At 39.3% G+C, this 20274-nt stretch overlaps 1 long non-coding RNA gene across 1 annotated transcript in view; it reads right to left on the bottom strand.

Moving 5' to 3' along the window:
* Positions 1 to 20274, bottom strand: part of LOC116900156 — a 49437-nt gene that overhangs the window by 14786 nt on the left and 14377 nt on the right. The window contains exon 2 of the long non-coding RNA XR_004387921.1: positions 18960 to 19057. This is a non-coding gene — a long non-coding RNA (uncharacterized LOC116900156). The remainder of the gene's footprint in view (positions 1 to 18959; positions 19058 to 20274) is intronic.

Below are 20274 nucleotides of genomic sequence, written 5' to 3'. Positions count from 1 at the left end.
TTTCTGACACTTAAGACTGTTAGGAGTATCTCACCAAAGCTGAACAGTCAGACACCGGTTATAGCCAATTGAAAGTCTTTATTCCAGCCTCTGGGCCACATTCAAATATTCTGGGACATCTAGGTGTGGCCCTGAGTATCCAGAAACCTCAACCTATCATCTCACTCAGGAGCCACAAGGGGCTTTGTAAAAACAAACAGTTCAAAGCAAGCAGTTTTAACAGAAGCTAAAATAAACAGTTAGCTTGGGGAAGGGGCATCCCTACAAACAGGTAGTTTAACAAAATCTAGGACATGCTAGCTAAGGACATCTTGATGTTTGGTTCCTAGTATACAGCTGCATAGTTTTCCAAGGACTTCTCCATCCGGAAGGTTAAATTCTGGTAAACATGAAATGGCCTCAGCAAACATACAAGGTATCTTTGCATTGTCTCACTCTGTCACTAGACATGCACTGTCTCCCAACCCAGCTTAAACTTGGAGTCACCAGAGTCCCTGCTTGGAATGTTCATAGCTCCTCTTACCCATCTCTAACAATAACTATCACGGTGTATTTTCTACCCTGCAAGAGTAACTCTTACTGATCTTCAAAGCCTATTCTTCACATTCTTGGTTTGACTTCAGAGGCATATGTGTCTTAGGCTCTAAATATACTGCCATTATTATACTGTGCTCTAATAGAGTAATGAGTATACGGGAAGTTGAGTTCTAGTTCTTCGTGGTTCTGGTTAATTATTAATAAAAGCACATAGAAGGTAAACAATAAAAAAAACTTAAATCAGGATATTTTGTCAGTATGATATGTTATCATATTTATAAAAATAATAAAACTAAAACAAAATTCAATTTTATTACTAAAATCAATGGAAGCTCTTCCTTAAGTTAATTTAAGCAGTAATTAAAATACCAGCCTCCTCTAAACGAACATAGATTGATTCCTTCTCTTTTTCAACACACCAAATCTCTCTGAATATGATCCTTTTTCTTTGTTAAATCTGGTACTCCCTTTCTCCTTTGAACAGATATATCCCGAATTTCAGTTTCCCCTCATCATTTGGCTCCTTTCCTGTTGTTCTTGGTTTTCACAACAATTTATGTTTCACATTTACTTCATGCCCTTTTCTTTTTCCCCAGTTTAAACAAAACATAAGTGTTCTAGTTTTCTATGGCAGCATCTCAACAAAGCAGCAACCATAACGTCAAGCAAAGCCTGTTGTTATTACCTTTTATCCAGTACAAAAGATTACTGCCCTGGTTGAGTATCATGCTTTAGATGTTTATGCCTCAGTGAGTACAAAGGCAATCCATGAGAACAAACAATTTTAAATAGCTATATATGCAATTTAGTATAGTCTATTTGTAGATAGTGTGTGTGTGTGTGTGTGTGTGTGTGTGTATGAAAATGTGTATACACATAAGAAAGGAAGAGAAGGAAGAAAAGAAGAGAGGGATGTCATAGGGATAGAGAGGAAGACATACAAACTTGAAAGGAAGTGGAAGGAGGAAGGCAAAAACACAAACCATTTTGTTAGTTTACAGGTGATTGGTTCCATAGGCTCCTCCCAAGGACCTAGTGATGGATTACATCATCCCCTGCTGTTGCCAGGTGCTTCAGGTGTGGGCTGCTCTGCCACTCTAGTTCTCTTTCTGTTCCCAAATGTTTCCACCAGATCTCTCTATCCTCCCCTTCTGTCCTTTTCTGTAGCCCATCCTCTTTTCTACTCTCATGGCTCTGCTCTTCTCTGTCTGTCTGTCTACATGTCTACTCATCTGCCTCAGTCCCTTCTCCACATCTTCACTCCCTTCCATCCCCAAATAAACTCCTTTATACCAGATCTGTTGCATGGTGTGATTTCTCATGGGACACCTTCCATGAGCCAGCAAGATAACTTCCCTCAGCATTATATCTCATAACACATACACTCCTCTACTATTTGATTTTCTCATTGCTGTGATAAAAGCAGGAAAAGAAATCAGAAGGAAGGGGTGCTTTTGTCTCACAGCTTGAGGGTAAATTCTATCCCAGCAGGGAAAGCATGATGTCAGGAATAGGAAACAACTGGTCACTTTGCATCCATACTACAGACAAAGGTAAATGTTCCTACTAAGCTCATTTCTTAATAATTAATCTAGGACCACACCATAGAATGGTGTGATTTACATTTAGTCCAGTCTAGAAGATTCTTTCACAGAAAGACATGTACCTAGTTTGTTCTACTTCCTGTTCACAATCAACATTAACCATCACACCTGCCTTTCTTTTCCTTATCATGAATTTATCTTTAACAAGAGAATCATTTAGGAAAATCTTTAAAAAATATTACCACTAAAGCAGAGAGTTATATCTTGATTGTTCAAGGCTGATGTATACCAGGGTTGTGTTAAAAAACATGCAGCTAGTGAGTCGCAAAAAAAAAAACAAAAAACAAAAAAAAACTATAGCTACTAGATGAGCAATGTTATTTTTAAAGGCCATTTGAATAAATGGAAAGGCATTCGGTTCTTCAAATTTTGAATAAATTCCTAAGTGTTACAGTAATTGAGGAGTAAATATTTTTTTTTTCTGTGGGTAACATAAGAACATTCTGACCCAAAGGAATTCAGGGGAAGCAAGGGACTTGTAGTAACATATTGCAGTACACCATCATGGGCAGGCAAGGAAGGAACTCAAGCAGATATCCTGGAGCTGGCTTGCTCATAGGTTCGTGTTCAAGCTAACTTTCTTATTAGCCCAGGATCACCTGGTTAGGAACTGAACTGTTCACAGTAGGCCCGGGCTTCCTCTATGAAAAATCAACCAGACAACTCCCAATATACATGCTCAGAAGCCAAGGTGATCTAGGCAATAACTCAATTGAAATTTTCCTTTAGAGATGATTGTAGTCCGTCAAGTAGGTATTTAGAACTAACAGGGACAAATGTTTTAGATGTTTTAAAATACTCTAGAAGGAGAAAACAAACATTTTTCTATTCTTTCCACTTATTTTTTCATAATAATGTGACTATGCCGATTAATTATATACATTATTTAAATGCGGTTTGAGTGGTTAGTCAATTGGTATCATGTAGTAAACTAGGCCACAGTTACAATCAAATCAAAGCACAATCCAACTCCCAAAGTGTGAATAGCTCAAAATCTCATGTGTAGGACTCACACTTGATCTTCTGGGCTCCAACAGACCTGAGCAGCTTTACTTTTCGGTTGTACCTTTTGCTGTACATGCAGCTTGCTCATGGGCTAAGAGCAGCTCTATTCCACAACTGCTGTTGTCCTTGGTACTAGTTTCATAGCCCTGATATGGTGGTGTCTCCACTTCAACTATGGCTTCACCTTCACCAGTGGTTTCTCAGTGTCTAGGCTGTAATCCAAGCCCTGACACACAAAGCTGAGTCCTACCTGCTCTTCATGATCCCCTCAGATCTTCAAACTAAATACCATGTGGGGGTATCTTACATATTACTACATTTGGCTGCCTGTTTGAGATGTACCCTTTGCTGCCCTATGAACCACAGCTTTTGTGTAACGACCCTAAGGAAACAATTACCAGAGTATTTCACCTCAGATATGCTTGTCCCTGATTAACTGCATATGATGGATCAGCTAACAGCATTGATTATCTCAATAAAGCAGATACTTCACTTCAGTGGTGTCTTATTAATCACAACTAATTCTTCAGCCCCATCTTCACAGAACAGGGTCCTAATTCAGCACATCATATGAATGTCTCTGATAAGCATTTACTTCAACCTGAAACTCCCTAAATAAGGCCTCTATCATTTGTGTTTCTCCCCAGAATTCTTATCTCTCAAACTTGCAAAGAACATCCCATTAGAGGTTCCCTTTTCCCAGATGACTTTAGCTAGTGTCAATTTGCCAAAAACAAAACAGTACAGAGGCCAAACTTCACATTATGCTGACAGCAGAACTTGGCAGCATCCGCATGATTCTGATTTTTTAGTCATTTAAAAACCCAGAAATAAAGAGGGTAAAGACGCTTGTACCAAAGTTTCAAAAAGCCCTTAACACCAGGCAGTGTGTGGCATCATTGATTTCCTTGAAAGGAGGACCTAGGTGGCCATTGTATGAAGCTATGAAGGTAAATTGTGAAAAAAAGCTGAGAAGTCAGTGATGCTAGGACCATCTTCTATCCACTCAAAAAAGCCATCGGTTCAGAGAAGAGCTGGATCAAGAAAGAGCCTATGAGCATTTCAGGCAGCATAACTGGAGAGATAGATCTTTCCAGGCTCTGAATCTTCCACAAGCTCATACTCTAGAAATGGAGCTGCAGGGTTTGATATTTGTCATAATGAGCATCAACCTTTTCAATCTGATCTTTCATTGTTCCCTCCCATATCTCCCTTTTGTAATTTGAAACTTTATCATTGTCATCGTGTATTGGAAATATATAACTTGCTATTTGGTTTACCATCAAGAGATTTCATTAAGAAGAAGAGTAAGAAGAGACTGACATTGGGACTTTGTTAGAACTATTCAAATTTGGAGGAATCTTGAAGATGAAATTAAAACAGTTTTCATTACCTAATGCCCAGGAGCCTTGAGAATGATGGGTTGAATTCTATGATCTGAAGTGATGTGTTTGAGTGTTGATAATGGAAAGTATTGTGGTTGCTACTCTTCATTGTCAACTGGAATTATTAGCATAACATCACTGAATATATCCTATGAAGCCATATCCAGAGACTTCTAGCAATGATAGAAGATGCAATCATAAAGCCTTACCATCATGAGACTGTCTAAACATAGGCTGAACAAGGACAGTAATTGGTTACATGAGGTAGGCAGACCCTTCCTGTATGTAGATCTCACTGCCCCATGGGTTGAGGGGTCTCAGTTTCCATTAAAAGAAAAGACTAAACACGTTGGAAAAAATTTTCAGTGGCTAAAACACTTACTACATCAATACTCAGAGCAGATTTTATCCATTAGAACCCACATAAGTGCTTGATGAACATGCCAAATGCCTATATCCTAGCCTTGGAAGGTAGAGATGGGATATCTGGATCAAGCAGGATAAAAAGATAGCTATATGTGCTGGTTATTTTTTCTTTTCCTTTTGAGATTATACTATAATGATATCATTTCTGCCTTCTCTTTCCTTTCTCCTAACCTTCTTATATATCCCTCCTTGCTTTCTTTCAAATTCATAGCATTTTCTATTAAAGCTGTTACATTCTATATGCTGTGTCCACATATATATATACATATATGTATATATATATATGGACACGTACATGTATACACATATACATATCAGTCTGTCAATGTTACTTGTATGGATGTTTTTGGACTGACCATTTGGTATTGTATAACCAATTACTGTGCTCTTCCCTGGAAAAGACTTTCTTTCATTTTCAGATAGTTGCCTATTATGCTTTGTGTAAGGTTGAGCCCCCTGGCATTCCCCTCATATACTGGTATGTTTACTGCTCTCCATGTTTGGCTCATGTTTAGACAGTCTCATGACGACAAGGATTTATGAGTGTATCTCCTGACATTATGAGAAGATGTAAACTCTGGTTTGTCTGCCATGTTTCCTGAGCCTTAGGTGCTGAACTGTCTTGTAGATATACCCATTGTTATTGAACTTAACAACTCTGTATTTTTAGTGGCCATGTTTACGTATTTATTTTTGGTAATGGTCTCTATCTATTGCAAAAAGGTAGTTTTCTTAATAAAAGGTGAGAACTACATTTATCTCTCTGTACAGACGCAACTATTTACAGTTGAGTTAGATGTTATGTTCATTCAGTAAAGTGGTGGTTGTAGTTTCCGCTCCAGTGTCCTTGACTTTGCTAGCCGGTTAGGTTTCAGCACCAGGCATTATTTCCCTCTTGTTAAGCAGGTCTTCAGTCTAGTTTTAAAACCATTGGTTACCACTGAGGTATGCAGGTCACTACTACATCCTTAGGACTACTGTACCGTGCTGCTAATTGATATTGCCTACAGGCATCAGAGTTGTATATAGTTTTGGTTGATCCCCTCCTTCAGAAGCTTGCATGATCCCTTCCGTTTACCTTTTCCTCAACCTGACTCAAATTAGAGTCATCTGGGATGAGGGAACCCCAGCTGAGAAAATCCCTCCTGTAAGAAAGTCTGTGAGACATATTTTAATTAATAATTAATGAAGAAGCACCCAGCCCACTGTGAATGCTGACACCCCTGGGAGAGTTCCCCTGGGTTGTATACAGTAAGGAGGTTGAGCACACCGTGGAGAAGAAGCCAGTAAGCAGTATTTCTCTAGTCTATAGTTCAATTCCTCCCTTCAGGTTGCTTCTTGGAGTTTCTGCGCTTACTTCCTTCTGTGATGATCTATAATCTGGAAATTTTCATCTAATGAAACCTTCCTCCCGCCCCTTGCTTTTGCTCATGGTATTTATCACAGCAATAGAAAACAAACTAAGATACAATATCCAAGACTACACTGGAAGATTGATTGAGGAAGATTCTGAATTTCCAGCTCACATCCCTATAAACAGAAGCACACATGTGCACATGTGCTCACACACCTGGGAAAATGCACACCACATACCAACCACACATATATACATATGAAAAGAAGGCATATACAACCCGTAACATAGGAAGGCTGAGTTGAGATGAGTACTAACATTCATCTTCTTTTGTTTACTGATGAAGACAGTAGGACCATTTCACATTCTCTGAGCCATGCCTTCCTTCCAGGATACACTCAATCGCCTCTTAAAATTTAAGTCAAAATAACACCATTTTTCTTTAATTGCTTTTGTAGAATGCTTTGTTGTAAGAATGAAAAAACATAGTAGATCAGGGCATACTTTCAAACACATTCCATGATACCATCATTACCATAATATCAAAACCTAGAAAGACATAATAAAACATAAGACATTAAAGGATGATACCCCTGATGATCGTGGATGCAAAAATTCTGAATCAAACAAGGCTTATTATTTTCTAAAACACATTAAATTATTATTTAAAAGACTATTCATCGTAAACATTATGAACTTGGCTCTAAATTCATCCAAGTGACACAACAATGTCTCAACACATACTACTTGGAAAAAGTAAGACAGAATAAAGGACAAAAATCATATCATAAAAGGGCTGATATATGTGATGATCTCAATAGCTGAATAAAAGTCATTTGATAAAATTTTATAACTCTTCAGGGAAAACTTTGAAACATTAGGGATTGAGGGATATTCCTCAACCTAATAAAGGCCACATATGCTAAGCTAAGCCAAAAATTAATATCATTCTGAATGGGAAAGATGAAAGTTTTCCATCTAAAGTATTTAGCAAGACAAACATCTCCAGTTTCAGCACTTGAATTATTTAACATAGTGCTAGATGTCCTAGCTGGGCCAATCAAGCAAGATAAAGAATGATATCAAAATTAGAAAAGTCAAATGTGTATAGATTATATGTTCCCTATAGACTCTATATACTCCATTAATACTGTTGCAACTACCAAGGGAATCCACAAAGGTTGTAATACACAAAATTTCAAATTGCTGTATGAAAGTCACAACTATTATTACATACCAATTTCAGTTTCTGAAATATGACTCAAAAAAACAATCCCACCCTTAAAATACAAAATATCAAATACATGAAAATAATTGTACCCAAAAGTTGAAGTATCTCAAAGGCAAAAAGTAACATTAGTGAAAAATTGAAGTTGATAAAAAACACATTTATGGATTTGAAGAATTCATGTTGGCAAAATAAACATGAATAATATCTCAAAATTTTCAATGAAATTCTTTTCAAAACACCAAGACTCTGCACTATTCAGATACTATGTAAAGCAACCCTAAAATGTGTATTGGACTGTATGTTTATATGTAAACATAGACATAAACCTGCACAAAATAAAAATATAAAAAGTAACAACAGCAAGTAGCCAATGAAATCTGATTTCAAAATATACTATGAAGTCGTGGTAATAAAAACAGCATGGCATTATTTTAAAAAGAAAGATCGAATACGAGAGCAGAATATAAACAATATGAAGCCATACATTTACAGGTAGTAAACATACTAAGAACACAAAGTGAAAAAAGGCAAATGTGTTCAATAAAGGATGTCGGGACATGGGTCTAGCTGCATGAGTTATGAAGGTATCTGTCTCTCACCAGTATCAACCATCAAATCCATATATATTTAAAATTTAAATGGGATACTTAAACTATGAAACAACTAGAAGAAAACATAAGGGAATGCACAACTACAGTTTTGACAGTACCCCTAAACTCAAGAAATCAAAGCAGAAGAACTGTAGACCAAAGAATAGGACTATATAGAGCTAAAAAAAAAGCCCCCTTTATAGCAAGGAAACAATAACCTACAAAATGGAATATAATATTTCCAAACCACATAACTGAAAAGACTTAGCATCCAGAATATATAATAATAAAACAATAAGTATGAAACTATGATTTAAAATTTCTTACTGATCATAAATAAGTATTTCTCTTTTTTAACATTAAGTCATTTTATTTATTTACTTTATTATTGAAAATAGTTTTTTGATACACTATATTCTGATTATGGTTTTCTCTCTTCTAACTACTCCCAAATTCTCTCCATTACTCATCTATTCAAATCCACATCCTTCCTTTTTCTTTCTTCTTAGAATACACATAAAATAACAACAACAACAATAATAATAGACAAAATAAAAACAAACAAGAAAAAAATAAAGAGCTTCATAGGAAACGTACATATATTGAGACACACATTTGCAAACACAGAAAATCCATAAAAACCAAGTGGAAAACCATAATATATAAGCAAAAGATCTCTTAAAAAAATAAGACTAACACTTTACTTCTATCTTTAATCTGGCTTTATATCACCTCATCATTTTTTATAAAAGTAAATTTGGGAGGGGGAAAATGAGGATACTCAGAATCAAAATCATTTTACTAAAGGTTGCTGGGGCAAGATCCAAACCGTTTCAAAGAGGGCAGACTACTTTGTGTGAGCTGGTGGAGAAGTGAGAATTTAAAAACCAAACCAAACCAGACTACATTCCAGAGAGAACTAAAGAGCTCTGGAAATCCACAAATGCCAGGAAGTAACACCTTAGAGGTGCAGGGGGAGACACGGGGTGTACCAAAGCTGTGAGCAGTCTCTATGGAGCCCCCATTGGAAAGGGAGGCAGCTGTCTTCTCAGAGTGAAGGCAGAGGGAAGAGGAGCAGTGTTACCCGAGGACAAGCTCCCAGCCCAGAGATCTACACAGCCACTGACAGCCTGAGGGGGACAGTGACTCCTCTAGCACTCAGGTCAGCAGCAGAGGGAAACCCTATCTACCTAGCATCTTCTTGCCCCAGGGGGTGACTAAGAGTCCAGCTGACATCTTGAGAGAGAATGCGTTGTTAAGACCCTGGGCTCCAACCTCATAGGTAGCAATGAATGGCCTATTAAGAGCACCAGTGGAAGGGGAAGCCCTTGGTCCTGCCAAGACTGAACCCCCAGTGAACGTGATTGTTGGGGGTAGGGCGGTAATGGGGGGAGGATGGGGAGGGGAACACCCAAAGAGAAGGGGAGGGGGAGGAGATAGGGGGATGTTGGCCTGGAAACCAGGAAAGGGAATAAAAAACGAAATGTAAATAAGAAATACTCAAGTTAATAAAGAAAAAAAAAAAAAGTCCAGCCAGCCTTGGAACATAAGAAGGCTGGAAAAGAGAGTCAGAATTAGAAAGCACTAGACTTTACCTAAAGAAACAGAGGAAGAACTTCCGAACCCAACAAAGAACATGAAAGAAAAGGAAATCGAAGCGAAGTCAGGATACCAGAGACGTAAGCCAAACAAAACTTCAGTTGGCAATTTCCTGGCAGCGAGAGAGAAAATGGAAGCCACTCTGAGAGGTAACCATATGGAAGCTGCACTACTCCACCTTGAGTACTATCCACACACTTCATGGTCTTAAATCCATCTGTGTTTTCACAAATGGAGATGGATAGACCAGTGGCAGAGAGAAATCTTGCTTTGTCATACTGTCTGCCAGAGGATATCAGCCAGATGAAAAAGGGAACCTATTGCTAAAACTAAACTATCTGGGTGCTGGAGATCAGGGCACACACACAGTTCTGGAAGTTTCAAATCGGCTGTCTCTTAGGTTAGGGAAGAACCAAAGTGGCAGTTGTGGAGACCAGGAAGATAGGTCACAAAAGGGCTAGCAAGATGGCTCAGCAGTTAAGAGCACTGACTGCTCTTCCAGAGGTCCTGAGTTCAATTCCCAGCAACCACATGGGATTAGATGGTGGCTCACAACCATCTGTAATGAGATATGATGCCCTCTTCTGGTGTGTCTGAAGACAACTACAGTGTACTTCTATAAATAAAATAAATTACTAATTAAAAAAAAAACTGTGTAGGGTCAGGAAGCTAGCAGGCCTGTCTTAATCAAGGGTTCTATGGCTGTGAGAAAACACTGGGATCAAAAGCAACCTGTGGAGGGAAGGGTTAATTTGGCTTCTAGGTAGCATCAGGGCAGGAACTACAGCAGAGACTGTGCCCCTCTGCTTTCTTAGTCTGCTTCTTACGCAACCCAGGACCATCTGCCTGGGGATCACACCACCCACAATGCGCTGGGAGGACTCACATCAGTTAGTAATTAAGAAAGGTCACACAGGTTTCCCTTCAGTAACTTTTTTCTTAATTGTGCTTTCCTTTTCTCAGATAACTCTAGCTTGTGTCAGGTTGACAAAAAAGTAAACTAACCAGAAAAATTGACCCCTTGTCAACTCGACACACAAACATGTCACTATTCAGTCACAACATTACATTTTCATGTGTCCCCAAGATGGTATGTTAAATATTAATATCGCCATATAGGACAATCCGATGTTTTTAAATTTCACAGTCTTTATGAATTCAAACACCTTAAAAATTTTCAGTCTTTTGAAAACACCCAAAGGCTCTTTGAACAGGCCAAGCCTGTCTAAAAGTTTGGTGTCTCGTTAAAGAAGAAAAATAATTAAAAACTACAATTGATATAGTTGCAAACTTTCTTGTTTCAAAAGGGCACTGTTAGGCACATCCACAGTCAAATCAGAACCAAACCAAACTTCGTCAGTATAAAAGCTCCCAGGCTTGACTTCTGGGGTCCACCATGATCGCCTGTACTCCGAGGGGCCTAGCTAGCATCACTTCTCCAGCTCTGCTATCTGAAGGACACACAGCTTGTCGTAGGCTCAGGTCGATGGCCGCTACCTACTTGGTGCTGTCTTTCACAGTCTACTCACGAGACTGGCATCTCCAAAATGTTGGGTCTCCAACTGCAGCTAGGCTGAGTCTTTACTGAGAGCTTCTCTTAGGGATATTCATGTCTTGCCAGGCCTAAATTTCTCTCACACAACTCATATCCTGGAGCATTCATTGAGACTGACTAGGCCTTCACCGGTGGCCTATTCTGGCCTCTCACAGTGCTATGCCACAGCCGTTTTCTATGACTCCTTCATTCTTTCAAAACCAGTACCACCTGGACGAATCTTAAACATTACCAAATTCAGCAGCCAGCGTGAGCTGAAACTTCCTTCCCACTCTGGACCACAGCTTCTGTGTGCTGACCCTGAGGAAATACTCCAAGATTTATGATCTTCGGTGATGCTGGACTCCAAATAATTACAGATCATTCTTCAGCCCCAGCTGACCCATATCAACTGTTCTAGTAAAGAAAATGTTTCACTTCAGTGGTTCTGATCTCTTGTTAATCATAGTCAGCACTTCAACCCCGGCTTATGCCAGAACCACAACTTTTGAAATTCAAAATATCAACTGGCCACAACATAGTCTTTGCTTCTCTCTCCGAAACATCATAGTCCAGGCTTCCATTGTAGCTATTTCAACTAACTTCCTTTACAAGCTCCTCCAAAACATCCCAGTGACTACTGAGTACTTAACGGTTTTCCCAGCCCGAAGTTCAACTATACGCACAAGGCAAGAGGCTGGAGACAGGAATTGAAGGGAAGGCCACAAAGGAGTACTGCAGCTGTCTTGTGCCTCATGGCTTGCCGAGCTTGCTTTCTTATACAACCTAGGACCACTTGGACTGAAATAGCTCTAACTACAATGGACTGGGCCCTCCTCTCAGAGACTGGTAAAATGGCGCAGACGTGTATGTAGTCCAACCCTATAAAGGCATTTTTTTTTTCAGTTGCGTTTCCCTCCTCTCAGATAACGTTAGCTTATTATCAACTTGACAAAAGCCAAACCAGCAAAACCCAAACTACCAGGACATCTACTGTCAGTGATCAGAACCAGGAACCAGATTTCATCGAGTTGGATAAAGCTTAGTCCTAGAGCCTGGGAACAATGGATTTCCAGAAGAATAGGTGATATCCACAGCTCTATTCCTTCAGAAAGGTGATTCATACTCAAGAGCTCTTGAAAACGTGAAGACTGATCTATGCGGTCACCGGAGTCAGCACCAGGGTTGCTACCCCTCTGCCAATGAAAACATTAGCCACCTTAGGAATTACAATCTTAGGAGTCTCGGGAGGGTAAGAGAATCTGTCGAGTTCACAAGAACAGAAAGATTTGTGTGGCCATCTGAAGCCTTTATAAGCATTTGGTGTATAAAGAAGGGAAATCGGCACAATTAAGGCTGCTCGGGCAAACATCAGATGTGTGTCCGATACAGAGTCAGCAATAGCTTAACCTGAAGGAAACACAGCGGCCCACAAGTTCAACCACTCTGCCCCCACGCATGCATGTAACTGACAGTCTCGAATATTAGAGAGCCCAAAGCGAAGCTGTTTCAACACTCACTTTTAAAAACCTTTGATGTAACATTTTCTACATTTATCTAAATATATTTCTTAATTTTTAAAATGATTTTGTCATTGTCCTTCATAGATTAATTTATTTTTGTTTATGTGTTTTTTTTTCATTTTAGAGCAAAATTTATTCTTTTGGGTATTTTGACTTCCCTTCCTCCACTAAACCTTGTAGCATTTTATGTTAACAGTCGAAGTAATTTTTAACTTCTTAGTAATTCCTAAATATTCGTGAAATTTTCAGTTTTATAATGATGTTCGTGGGTTGTAATTAATTTTAAGCATAACTATATACCTTATGTGGTTTGATGTGAGCACTGGTGCTTTAGTTTATTTTCTCCTTGCTAAGTCATGCTAGGGACTCAGTATTAGGAGTAGTCTTAGTAAGATGTCTCCTGAAAATAACAAAATAGGTCCAAGACGACAGTTGAGGAGTGCACAGACAGAGGCACAAGAGATACGACAAAACTAGCCAATGCCTCTTAAGGACCACAATGCCTCAGTTACTTAATTCAATAACATTGAAACATGGAAGCAGCCAGATTTCAAAAGTTTTCAGCAAAAATCATCAGGGAAAAAAGAATCAAACACAGCAGATGAATTTAATACAGGACTGGACAGGACAAAAGAAATCTAAATAAAGAAAGAAAAACATAGTTGAAAGCATCAACTATGAAGTATACCAACTAGAAGTGAGGCTATCAAAGATGGAGGACCAGGCTAATGAAATAGAGCATTCAAACACCATTAAGGATATAAAAATACATACATACATACATACATACATACATACATACATACATACATACACACATACACATGATAACTGCAATGTCCAATAAGAGTGAGTTATCATCCACAGACCAAATTTAAGTTTCTACAGGACAGTAAGATCTGATATAAAGACACGGAGCAGAGAGAATAGAGACTTTAATTCCATTATAGAAGAACATTTCCTAAAGCTCAAAAAAGAAAGACTTTCAAATACACGAAGCACTTGTGACAGTCATGACCATACAAAATCCTCCCCATGGCAAACGTACAAAATCTTGTAAAGGAAAAATGCAAAGTTACTGAGGGTTTTTCTTTCTTTGTGAACTTGACATAATCCTAGACATGCCTGGGAGAAAAGAATGCTAATTGAGACAATGCTTTCGTAAGATTGGGGTCTGTAGACAAGACTATGGGGATTTTAAAAAAATGGTGATGGATGTGTGAAGACTTGGCCCTTTGTAAGTGGTGCCAATACAGGGAAAATAGTCCCAGGTTACATAAGAAAGCAGGTTGAGAAAGTCGGAGGACCTAGATAAGCTGTGTTACTCCACAACCTCAGCTACTGCCCTGAGTTTCTGACATGACTTTTCCTGGATGAAGAACTATAATCTGCAAGATAAAAATAAAACATTTCTTCCCCAAGGGGGTGATCAAAACAACAGAAAGAAAACTAGGACATAGATATAATGTTAGACCAGCTACTGATGCGTTACTGCCATACTTATAGATTAACATCACTCTAAACCCTCACTAAGGAATTTTCTATTTCTTAGTAGTGGCTAACACAGAAACTCAAAATTGACCTAGGTGCACAAGAGACTAAAGATGATTTCTTGGTCACATTCCCTTCTTCTAATTCTTCCTTTTTTTTTTTTTTTTTTTTTTTTTTAGAATGTAGCTACTGATGTATCCACCATGTTTCAGTGGCTAGATTCATACACAAGAGTATATGGGCAGCAAAAGTTAGACCCAAATCTTTCGTTTGTTTCTTTTCTTTTTTAAAAAAAATTATTCTTTATTATCTTTTTTACAGTCCAGACTCTATCCTCCTCCTGATACACCCTCTGACAGTTCCACATCCCATACCTCCTCCCACTATTTACAAAAGAATGTCCCCATCTCCCAGTCCTACCTCACCAGACCTCCCCGTTCCCTGGGGCCTCAAGTCTCTTGAGGGTTAGGTGCACCTTCTCTGACTGAGTCCAGACCCAGCAGCCTCCTGCTGTATATGTGTTGGGGGCCTCATAGCAGCTGATGTATGCTGCCTGGTTGATATCTGAGAGAGCTTGGGGTCAGGTTAGTTGGGAGTGCTGGTTTTCCTGTAGGGTCACCCTCCTCCGCTCCTTTCAGCTTTTCCCTAATTCAACCACAGGGGTCAGCAGCTTCTGTCCGTTGGTTGGAGTTAAGTATCTGCATCTGACTCTTTCAGCTGCTTGTTGGTTCTTTCAGAGGGCAGTCATGATAGGCCCCTTTGTGTGAGCACACCATAGCGTTAGTAATAGTTTCAGACCTTGGGGCTTCATCTTGAGCTGGATTCCAATTTGGGGCTGTCACTGGACTTCCTCTTTCTCAGGCTTTTCTTCATTTCTGTCTCTGCAGTTCTTTTAGACAGGAACAATTCTGGATCAGAGCGTTTGACTGTGCGATGGCAACCCCATTCCTCCACTTTCTACTGGAAATGGACTCTACAAGTTCCCTCTCCAGACTGAAGGACATTTCCTCTAAGGTCCCTCCTTTGAGTCCTGAAAGTCTCTCACCTCCCAGGCCCCTGGTACATTCTAGAGGGTCCCCCCCACCTCCTACCTCCCGAGGTTGCCCATTTGCATTCTTCCTGCTGGCCCTCAGGGCTTCAATCCTGTTCCTTCCCACAGTAGCTGTTCATGTCCCCCTCTTCTCCTCCCTGTTCTCTCTCCCACCCAGGTCCCTCCCTTCCCCCTCCTGTGATTGCCTTCATCTCCCTTCCAAGTGGGATTGAGGCATCCTGACTTGAATCCTTTGGCTTGCTAACCTTCTTGGGTTCTATGGGTTATATCCTGGGTATTCTGTACTTGTTTGGCTAATATCCACTTATTAGTGAGTGCATACCATGCAAGTCCTTTTGGGTCTGAGTTACCTCACTCAGGATGATATTTTCCAGTTCTGTCCATTTGCCTGCCAAACTCAGGTTATCTTCAATCTTAATAGCTGAGTAGTATTCCATTGTATAAATGAACCACATTTTCTGTATTCATTCTTCTGTTGTGGAACATCTGGGTTGTTTCCAGCATCTGACTGTCACAAATAAAACATAGCGGAACATGTGCCTTATGGTAAGGTGGGGCATCTTTTGAGTATATGCCCAAGAGTAGTATAGTTGGGTCTTCAGGTAGATATATTTCCAATTTTCTGAGGAACCTCCAGATTGATTTCCAGAGTGGTTGTTCCAGTTTGCAATCCAACCAGCAATGGAAATTTCTCCACATCCTTGCCACCATCTGCTGTCACCTGAGGTTTTGATCTTAGCCATCCTGATTGGTGTGAGGTGGACTCTCAGGGTCATTTTGAGTTGCATTTCTCTGATCACAAAGAACTGAAAGATATATTTTTTAAAGGGCACAGTGTTGAGTGATTAGGAGCCTGGGAAGAGTTGGAGTGGAATGAATATGATAAAATTAAATCCTATAGAAAAACCAATCAATTATTTTTTAATTATTAACAAAAATATTGGGTTTGTGCTACATCACAGAATTTCATCCAAAAGATACAGAATTAACTTTTATCTTAGGAGCAAAAGAAACTATCTCTAAAATAGTTTATATTCTAGCTCACATATCAAGATAAAACAAATCAATCTTTCATATCTCATTAAATCTTGTATAGCAAAAATAAAATCAGTAGTAGAAAATAAACAAATATATTGAAATTTAAAAATGCATTCTTGAAGGCTCTGCCTAGCAGCTGCCTCAGACAGATACTGACACCCAGAGCCAAACAGTGAATGAAGCCTGGGAACTCCTATGGAAGAATAGGAGGAAGAATTCCCGGCCTTGAAGAGGATATTAACTCCAGAGGAAGGCCAGCAGAGCTAACTCACCTAGACACTTGGGGCTCTCAGAGTCTGAACCACCAACCAAAGAACATATATGGACTGCATCTAGGCCTCCCCACACATACATACCAGATATGCAGCATGGGCTTCCTATGGGTCCCAAACAACTGGAACTGGGACTATCCCCAAAACTGTTGCCTGTAAGTGGGATATGCTCTTCTAGCTGGGCTGCCTTGTCTACCCTCAATGGGAGAGGAAGAGCCTAACTCTGTAGAGACTTGAAGTGCCAGGGTAGAGGGATACCCAGGAGGGCCCCACCTTCTCAGAGAAGAAGGGGAGGGGGAGTGGGGGAAGGGTTGTGAGAGGGTGTGACTGGAAGGGGGGCAGTGAGCAGTATATAAAGTCAATAAGTAAAAATTTAAGTTAAATTAAATTTAAAAAATATTTTCTTGAATAGACTTTTAATTATTAATGAGCAAAGGATTTAAAAGTTCCTAGGTCCAATGCCAAATGAAAGTATAACTTACCAGGACTTTTGGTGTACAGCAAAGGCAGTTCTAAAGGAAGTATTCATAGCTATATCACGTACATTTAAAAAAAAATCTAAAAATGTCCAATTAATAACCTGGCACCTCAATGTCCTATGAAAGAAGAATAATCCATAGCTGAAAACCAGAGATGATAATAAATAGCAAATAGCAGGGTAGACATAATATAACGTGAACTAGAAGAATATCAGATGTGTTTCTTAAACAAAAATATCTTAACAAGCTCTTAACTAATCTGAAACAAGACAGTGGCTATATTACTATAGAATCCAGGGAAACCCAGGGAAACAGAGAGCACATTGGAAATGTAAAGAAGTTAAAAACTAATATAAGTTAAAATACAAAGAGAGAATCTGGTTAGGGTCAATAGTGTAAACTCTTCAGCGTCAGCCCATGAGGAGGCAAAAGTACCATTGCCTTTCTTTTATCTTTGTGAATATCGACTTTCTGGGAGCTTTACGCTGTAGTTCTTATATGGTATCTACTTGTATGTCGGAGGATCTGGTTGCATGTGACTGCAAATCATCTCCAATGAGTATAGCATGTATACAAGTAGAAGGGTAATTTGAGGAGAAGAGAGTCAAAGAACAAATGTATTGAGTTAGAATTTGCTTCAAGCATCCTGGCTCTAAGTGATGAGATGAATGTGTCCTTGAATTTCTCTGGCTCTCCCCTGCTTTCCACTGGACTGTTTATTTTCGCATAGGCACACTTATTTGCTTGCTTGCTTGCGGTGCTGGTTGTGGAAGAGCAATGCGGACCAAGTGCTCCAATGCACAGTCACAGAGGTTCTCCATTTTTATTGTGATCTCTTGACAGTGCTTACATGGATGCTTATTTCTATGAGGTTCCTTTGAATCTATCTAGCCAAACGCTAGATGCTCAATCACCAGGACCAGGGGTACTGCGGTTTTATTGAGTAGATTCACACCATAAAATTCTTAAATGGAGAATGAGGATCTCAACTGAGTAAATAAAATGGAGAGTTTATTTTGCAGAACATTTAGACTGATGTCAGCTACCCTGTATTCTAGCACCACCCTGGAGTATATTTCTCTATTCAAAGGTCCCAAATAAAAGCCTCGAGAGACTGAGAAATTCAAGAACAGTGTCAGAGAGTCCTTTCCCTTACCCCAGTACAGCATGCGTTTGGGAACATTCAGTGATGGCATTCAACTCTTACATCACTACACCAGGTTACGGCCTTCACAGTTCTATTGTATCCTGAGCTTATACCTGATGCCTCTTTGTATTTTTCTCATTTGGTTCTAATGCCTAATTAGAATTAGACTCAATCAAATAATTTCTAGTACAAATTCTACAATCTCATGTCTTTCCAAGAACTTTACACTGAAATAATGTCGGAATCCATACCCATTTCCCGGCTTTTGTGGTATTCCATTCTTCCAGTCTTTGTTTTGTTGCTTAGATTTGGGGCTTTGTGGTGTCTCTTATTTTCTGAGGATCCCAGAAAGTCAAAAAGTTAAAGTGCAAGCAGAATTAAGTGAAGCGATCTTTCTTTGCACATTGAGACCTTACCTGTTGCTTTGAATATTAAGAACAACAGAAGTAAACAATCTCAGGAGACGAACAACGCTATTTCGCATTGCCATATTTGCCTCCCTTTTTATTGTATTCTGCTGTTTTACTCTAAAACAAATAAACAAGCAATTTGAGCCTCATAGAGAGCACGCTCTTTATAATCTGGAAGGCTACTAACATTTTATTTATTACTGCAAATGGCTGGATTCCTGCTTGTGTGCCATGGGAACTGAATTTCTGTTCCAGTGTTTTGGCACATCCTCAGTATACTTACCTCTGTAGGAGTGGTGTGTATCCACAATTATGTTATTTGAAAAGAATCTTTGTACTGGAAAATCCCATTGAGAGGTAGCATCGTGTTTCCAAGGGTGCCTTGGGACAAGAAAGAATGGGGCAGTAATATACAACCACTTGGTTACATCATTCATACCAGAGAAATTATCATCCTACTGCTGACGGGAACATTTGTACTTCTCCATTATCAAAGATTTTGCAGAACTGCTCAGCCCCCTCTATTCACTTCATTCCAGCTGTTCTAACACAAGGAAAGAAACAGATTGTTTCATTCTCTGAACATACATTAAAAAAGGACAAAGCCATCATTTGGGGGGCCTTTGAAGGGATTTTTGCTCAATTTGAACTGTGTGTGGAGCGGGCTCTCTGCCTCGTCACAAAAGCATGAAACTCTGTGGTGACAAGCAAGTCAAAGGCTGAAGAATTTGTTAAAAGGAAGAAGCCCTAAATGTCCAGCATAAACAAGAGGCATGAGAAAGGAAGCGGGGAAAGGTAAAGGGGACCGTGAGAAGGAATGCTTGCTGGCCAGTGCTGAAGCCTTTCACAATCCTCTGGGAAAATGCACTTGAAGCTTCCAGGACTCTTTCCTGATTTTGTCCTGCATCAAAGAACCACAGGCTTGCTGTCCTTGGAGCTCACATTCACTGACTCTGTGTGTACAGACTAGGGACGTTTTTATGCCAAAATACTAAAATTGTTCTGCAACAATATCCCCATCTTTCTTGTTATATTTATTATACAGGAGCATACATCTTGATTTCTTCTTGGGAATCCTTTGTTTTTTTTCCCACTTCTTCCCTGCCTTGTCCTACATTCTGAGTGCACAGATATCTGTCCTTTCTTATGATTCTCGCCTTTCAGTTACTATTATTCTTGACTCACAAATACATCAACACACATTGCCACTGCCTTTTTCTACAATAAGGCAGAAAATGAAAATTAATCACAGAAGCCGTACAATAACTGAACTCTCTTTAACATGCTCTACAGGAAATCACTACCAACAAGGCAGAATTGAAAAGTGAGATGAAGTATGTTTTCACAATCTAGACCAAGAATGTCAAAACTTACTGATCTAGATGTCTCTATAAATAGTGCCTTGATATGACTTTGGGGAAGAACATATTTTTATCCTTGCTCTGCTGGCTATAATAAAATTGATTTCTCAGTGCAGTATTATGCAGAAGACATTATTTTATCTGTGGTTTGGACTTGCCTTTTATTCCTCGAATGAATGCAAATTCAGTACTTAAGGGTTTATAAAGGTCACAATTTTCAGACTGATAAAATAATGC

This window comes from Rattus rattus, chromosome 5 (genome assembly GCF_011064425.1).
Source record: "Rattus rattus isolate New Zealand chromosome 5, Rrattus_CSIRO_v1, whole genome shotgun sequence".
In the NCBI taxonomy this organism is placed as follows: domain Eukaryota; kingdom Metazoa; phylum Chordata; class Mammalia; order Rodentia; family Muridae; genus Rattus; species Rattus rattus.
The sequence above is the reverse complement of the archived record's forward strand: the minus strand, read 5'-3'. Positions and strand labels throughout refer to the sequence as shown.